The sequence below is a fragment of the Eulemur rufifrons genome, chromosome 1 (assembly GCF_041146395.1).
Source record: "Eulemur rufifrons isolate Redbay chromosome 1, OSU_ERuf_1, whole genome shotgun sequence".
NCBI lineage: Eukaryota > Metazoa > Chordata > Mammalia > Primates > Lemuridae > Eulemur > Eulemur rufifrons.
Genome location: NC_090983.1, coordinates 88,564,831 through 88,571,108, shown reverse-complemented (window position 1 = coordinate 88,571,108; position 6,278 = coordinate 88,564,831). Strand labels below are relative to the sequence as shown.

General features: G+C 39.9%; 1 non-coding gene across 1 annotated transcript; it reads left to right on the top strand.

Annotated features, from left to right (window-relative positions):
• The first annotated feature begins 4,390 nt into the window (after positions 1–4,390).
• Positions 4,391–4,497, top strand: LOC138387798 (U6 spliceosomal RNA). The gene has a single exon (XR_011233982.1). It is a non-coding gene; the product is annotated as a U6 spliceosomal RNA (small nuclear RNA).
• Positions 4,498–6,278: the final 1,781 nt, after the last annotated feature.

Genomic DNA, 6,278 nt, shown 5'->3' with positions numbered 1-6,278 from the left:
ATTTCCATTTATAAAATGACTAGGTTATAGCTTGAAAGGTATACATAGTTAGACGTGAAATAAGGTGTATGTAAGTGCTCAGGGAATTTAGAGTGAGAAAGAAAGGAAGGAAGGAGAAGAGAAAAGGAAGGAAAGAAAAAAGAGAAAGAAAGAAAAAGAAAGGAAAAAAGAGAAAAAGACAAAGAAGGAAAGAAGGAAGAGGGAGGGAGGGAAGGAAGAAAGAAAGAGGGAGGGAGGGAAGGAATGAAGGAAGGAAAGAAGGAAGGAGGGAAGGAAGGAAGGAAAAAGAAAAAAACAACAACACTGCAGTGTCACTGTCTTCAAACCTGTGTTGGGCACTGTTCTTCTCCACTAGATACTGAGTGGGTACAACCTGGTCACCGAAAGTTTTTAAAACTCCCCAAGTGATTCTATGGTGGTCCCTAGGTTGAGAATTACTGTGCTGTACTAGAATCTGAAACCACCACAGTAAGTGAAAATAGCTGCTCATCCTTGTGCATTTTTTTTAATCTGGTGGAACTATTTCTGTTTTCTGAGACGTTAATATTGACCTCAACACCTCATTTTAAGGGAGGATTTCCAGCAGATGGAATCATCCAGGGAATAGTTTACTGTTCAGTAAATCTGTGATAACATATTTCCATTCATTGACCAGGGTATCTCAACACTGACACTACTGACATTTTGGGCCGGATGATTCTTTGCTGTGTGTCCTGTGTATCGCAGGATGTTTAGCAGCACCCCTTGCTTCTACCCACTAGATGCCAGGAGCACCTCCCCCACTGCAGCACCAAAAAATATCTCCAGAAATTCCCAGATGTCTTTGAAGGGTAAAACCCTATTGAGAGTTACCATGTTAGACTGAGGACCTCAAGGACAAGGGTGATTTCCGATTATTTACTTTACTACTATGTGGCAAACATCATATCTGACATAGAGTTGGTACATGAGAAAGAGCTAATGAATCAAGCACTACATTTTCGCTAATTTGCTCAGTATCCCTACTGTGTTCATACCGAATTGTACCCACTAAATATTTTCCCAGGGATTGAATGAGGAAGGGTTGGGTTGGTCGCATGTAATATTTATGATAAAACTGCATTTCAGTCAAAGTTCAAAGCCCTAGTTGACTAATTATAGAGCATAAATAGCTAAATCTAGCACAGTATGCAATTAGTTTCAGAAGGTTTATTCTTTTCATTTATTTAAGAAAAAAGGTCATTGACAGTTCAAGTCTGGCAGGGACGGTGGAGGGATTAAGGCAACTGGTACATCCCACTGGGAAAGCCCGTGTGGATTAGGCAGGGGGCTGGTCTCAGTGCTCCTGGGGGAGTGACTGACTGGGTTTGTGTGGAAGATTGAAGGCTCATTCATGCAAAACCATCAGAGACCCTATCTTAGCTGCAACAAATGCACAACGTGAAAAACAATCTTTTAACTTATACTTGTCAGACAAGAGAGACATGGACAAATTTCTTGTGTGTAAAACCACCACATTAAAATACTATCTTAATCTGGTGTGGGATGGTGTTAGTGGGGGAGGTCGTGCATGTGAGGGGAGGGGATATATGGGATCTCTGTGTATTCCACCCAAATTTGCTGTGAACTTAAAACTGCTTTAAAAAATAAAGTCTATTGAAAAAAATTATGTTAACATTTGCTAAGATGTTAATTCTAGGTTTAGTTGACTCTAATAGCCAAATTTTCTTATGTTGTACTTAACTTCCTTCTCTTGTACTTAATGACCTCAAAAGTCATATTGGCTCCGTGATAACAGCTGCTCCAAGGAGACATTAATGAGGCAAACTCCTGCAGGCGGAGACCTGAAGTAAGGTCGTTCTAAGGTGAGGATTTTCTGGGGGCTTTTGCTGCCTGGGCTTCTTACCACCTACATATTCCTAATTTTGAAAGTACCTGTTTTATATCTTAATAGAAGTGCAGTTCAAATCTCTTGAAAGCACAATAAAGGGGATTTTGGAAGGTGAAGCAGTACTCTAGGTATTTTAGATTGTGCAAGATAACCTTTTAAAACGTAGCCTAGTAATATCTACATACCCAATAGCTTGCAGCTTAAACAAATGAGACCTAGAGATATAAATGTACTTTTGAGGGGGCAACTTAAGTACATTTTTTAGCAAGATTTATGCTGCCCTATCTTCTGCAAGGCAGTGTTTGATTGAAACACCGTCATTTGTTGGTTCTTGAGTCATCACGTTTCCCAGCTTGCAGCAGCTCTCTGCTCCGCTTTGCTACCCGTTAGTGTTGTTCTATGTCTCACCTGCCCCTAACCTGGAAGAGTTGACCACTAATTGTATCTCTGATATTCTCCAGTGCCTATTATAGATGACACGGAGAATAGAATTTGACAACACTGTTCTGTATTATATTGTTCCGTTCCTACATTTCCACATCCTCAACCAGGTTTAGTCATTCAGCAAGTATGTGCATGATCCAGGTCTCTTTTTGGCACTAATGATAGACAGATTATCTGGGATGATATTTAATACTCTTCATGTCAATCCCACACCCAATTCATCAGCAAGTTCTATTTTAAAAATCTATCTCAAATCTGTCCATTTCTCTATATATCCATGACTCTATCATAAAGTCCAAGACATTATCATTTCTCCCTAGACTCCCACAATAACCTTCTGACTTCCACTTTCCTCTTTATCCACTCTCTTAGTCATTCTCCATCTGGCAGACAGAGGAATTTTTTATTTTAAATCACCAAGGATATTGTCATTTTCTTGCTTAAAACCTATCAGTGTTCTCCCATTGCACTAAGAATGCAATTCAGACTTTTTACCAAGATCCCCAGGAATGTGCGTGTCGCCCGCTGCCCACCTCTCCAGACCCATCCCTCCCCTTGCCCAAGGCCTTTGCCACAACTGGTTTTTGTTCTGAAACCCACCTGTTTCCTCCACTGGGATTGCTCCCCTCACAGCTGTTAACCTTACTAGTTCAATATCAGTCTTCAGAACAAAAGTCATCTCCTTAGAGAAGCCTTTCTCAAGAGATCCATTGAAAACTGGCCTCTCCTACTTACTCTTACATCTTCATGTTTCTTTTAGAGCATTTATTACAATCTGTGTTTACTGACTTATATACTTATTTGGTTATTTGTTATCTACCTCTTCACTCTAGAAAATAAGCTCCAGAAAGTCAGGGCCTCATTTGTTTCGTTTATTGTTATATCTGAAGTGCCTTGAAGTTAAGATCATTCTAAGATAAACCAGTGCCTTAATAGATCATGACACACAGTAGGCAATCATTAAATACTTGTAGACCCAATGAATGTATCTTCTACATTGTCTAGCACAGTGCTTGCTAATCATACAAGACAGCACCAATAAATACGTTTTGATCAATTGCTGTGAGGGTCTATGATAGGAAATAATACCTTTTTGGTCTCATGTTTTAAGTTATAGTTCTATAAAATTTTGTTCTTCAAAGTTACTAGGAATTATAGCGTTACAAGCTTATAATGTAAAATATTTAATGTAATAAATATCTATACACATTTGTAGAAACCTGTATTGTAATACTTTCTAAAGAATGTCCTGTGCATAAAAAGGCACTTTTAAAATATATAGAAAATTAATACATCCATGAATAAACTTTGTTATTATCGTATCTTTTTGTGAGCTTCAGGAGCAAAATCAGGCCCTTGAAGTTCTGCCTGAAAGAAAGGTCCCAGAGTCACCCTAGGATTTCTCAGGGGATGTAACTCTGGCCACAAGCAGCAAGCCCCCTTCAAGAGAATCACTTTGTAGGAAGTACTCTCACACTTGGTTGGGAGTAGGTAGAGAGGCGATATGATTGTTTCCTGTACCCCCCAAACACTTTCAGGGATAAACCAGGCAAACTAAAATGGTCAGAAGACTTAATGAAAAACTGCTATTAGGAAATGGGCTCACTCATTTGCAAGGTCACCAAGTATAATTCTCCTTTTGCTTAGGGCTCCTAGTATTAGTAGGTTGAATTCAGTGTATTAAAAATACACTGAATAATTTTACCAAAGGGGAGAGAGAGAGTCTCTTCCATGGCTCCAAACCATGAACCTGCCTCTACCTGACAAATGGCTCTCAAAACTCAAATGGGGACTAGATGAATTGAGCTTCTGTGACATGAACTACAAAGCACAGGCAGCTCACAGTAAGGGCACTATTCAGGTGGCCCTCTGTTTATAATTTGAATTTGTTCAAGTGGGTACAAGTTCACAGTAACAGCTATACCTGTAGATTCACTGGTTGTACTCCCACCTGCATACACACATAATCTCATCCCTTGAAAGATTTCCTATTCCCCCTCTGACTATTTCTAGAGTCCCTAGATTTTCCTCACATGCGATCACACAGAAGCTTTCTCTTTTTAAAACTAATTTATTGTGCTCGCTTCGGCAGCACATATACTAAAATTGGAATGATACAGAGAAGATTAGCATGGCCCTTGCGCAAGGATGACATGCAAATTTGTGAAGCGTTCCATAAAAAAAAAAAAAACTAATTTATTTTTGTTAAAATTTTTTTTTGTTGAGGTTAAATTCATATAACATAAAATTAGCCACTTCAGAGGCATTTAGTTGATTCACAATGTTGTGCAACTACCCCTTCCAGTTACAAAACATTTTCATCACTCCAAAAGGAAATCCCAAACCCATTAAGCTGTTCCCCCATCCCCTGCCCCACCCTTCTCATTCTCACTCCCCCTATTCCCCGGCAATCACCAGTTTATGTTACCTATTCTGGACATTTCATGTAAATGAATCTTACAGGATGTCAATACATGAACTTTTATATCTGGCTTGGACAACATAATGTTTTCAAGTATATCCATATTGTAGCATATATCAGTACTTCATTTCTTTGTATGGCTGAGTAACAGTCCATCGTATATATATAGCACAATTTGCTAATCCATCCGCCCTTTGGTGGATATTTGATTTGCTTCCACGTTTTGGCAATTGTGAATAATGCTGCTATGCACAGTGTGCATATGTACCCAGGCCTTCTCTTGCTGGGTGAAGCCACGGTATTCTGGGGCACCACAGCTTCCACCTCTCAGCATTGTTGTTGCCCTACTGGGCACTCCCACCAATGACCTTGATGGCAACAAGGTTGTGTGGTTCTCCTTTTGTGTTGTGTGTTGTTCTTCATAATGCTGCCTGTTCCTCAATTTCTTACACAATTTTCAAAGGAAGCAGCCGTTTCTCTGTTACCTTCCTCTCTCCACTAGTCTTCAGTGAGCTTGCCAGCATAAGGCATGAGACTGATACAATGTTTTACTTAGAACTGCTCCTCCTTTCTAAGGACCCAGACTTTCTTCTTTCTAAGAGACAGGGAAGGTCTTGCTCTGTCACTTAGGCTGGAGTGCAGGGGTGTGATCACAGCTCATTACAGCCTGGAACTAGCTGATCATCCTACCTTAGGCTCCCAAGTAGATGCGGTTACAGGTGCATACTGCCTGCCTGGCTGAAGGACCAAGACTCTCTTACAGACCAGTCTTGCTCCCTAATTCTTTCAGAGGATGAGTCATTTTCTAGAAAAACTCAGTCTTCATGTACTACCAGGAGTCAGTTTGGCAACCATTCCCATTTATTATAATTCTTAGACTCAAGCTAGAACTACAGCTACATAGAGATAGAAAGGTTCACTATTAAGTCTTCAGTAAATTCACAAATGGTACAACTTGATTTGAGATTATTTGACTGTAGCTAATACATGTGTATTTATTTATTCAGGAATGGTTATTCATTGTGGTAGTTTTAAAATATGTACAGAAATCCAACATTTTTCTATATAAAAGGTAGAGCCTCGTCTGCCTCCTGTTGTATATGGGCTAGACCTAGTGACTTATTTCTGACGAATAGTACATGATGAAAATGATGGTGTGACTTCTGAGCTAAGTCATAAAAGGCATTGTGGCTTCTTTTTTGCTCTCCCTCTTATACTTCTTGCTCTAGGGGAAACCAGTAAGCCACTATGCCATGAGGACCCTGAAGAAGCCTGCGGAGAGGCCCATATGGGGAGGAACTGAGGCCTTCTGCTGACAGCCATGTGAGTGGTATCTTAGAATCAGATCCTCCAGCCTCAGTCAAGCCTTTGGATGGTGGCAGCCCAGGAAACATCCTGACTGCAACCTCACCCTGAGCTAGAACCACCAAGCTAAGCCCTGAATTCCTGACCCACATAAATTGTCAAATAATTTCCTACACTGTTAACAAATCAGAGTGACATGTTACATAAAAATATATAATCATTATATTTTTTGTTTCT